Source organism: Penaeus monodon, chromosome 15 (assembly GCF_015228065.2).
Source record: "Penaeus monodon isolate SGIC_2016 chromosome 15, NSTDA_Pmon_1, whole genome shotgun sequence".
Lineage (NCBI taxonomy): Eukaryota > Metazoa > Arthropoda > Malacostraca > Decapoda > Penaeidae > Penaeus > Penaeus monodon.
The window spans coordinates 49455877-49456186 of record NC_051400.1 but is presented as its reverse complement, the minus strand read 5'-3'; positions in this window follow the sequence as shown (position 1 = coordinate 49456186).

The window sequence follows — 310 nt, the reverse complement described above, 5'->3', positions numbered from 1 at the left end:
CTCTGCATCATATATTTCTCCTCATACAAATTTATATTACATATATCTACTTATTATGAAAAACAAAATATATTAGGACACCCCTTGTGCCTCTACGTACAGAATATAATGATTTAGACAACCTTCTCTTATTGCACATCATAACACGCCTTGTTGGTCTCTGTCAGATGAGTAGTACTTTGTCTTATCGCAGGCCATAAAGGTATTGCTGTCTTACTGCGTATCATCATTTTTATAGCTGAGTTATTGTGTGTGATACTTTGTCTGGTGTAATCGCAGATGTAAACGTGTATCTTAGTCTTACTGCACA